Raw genomic sequence first — 257 nt, forward strand, 5'->3', positions numbered from 1 at the left:
GTGGCTCCGGACCGCGGGGTGGCCTCCAGCAGACGCCCCCACCCTGCCCCGAAAGGGCCGGGTCCCCGCGCCCTTGCCGGGCACAGAGGCGGCAGTGCAGTGCCCAGGGCTCGGGGCTCGGTGCCCGGCGGCCTCCGGCCTGTGCGGTCAGCTCCCCGCGCGGGGCTTTTCGTTACTGGGCCCCAGTAAGCCTTCAGTGTCCCATTGAAGAGGGGAGCTGAGAGGGGGGACCGTGGGAACCCCGTGAGTTTAGATTT

This window comes from Suricata suricatta, chromosome 2 (genome assembly GCF_006229205.1).
Source record: "Suricata suricatta isolate VVHF042 chromosome 2, meerkat_22Aug2017_6uvM2_HiC, whole genome shotgun sequence".
Lineage (NCBI taxonomy): Eukaryota > Metazoa > Chordata > Mammalia > Carnivora > Herpestidae > Suricata > Suricata suricatta.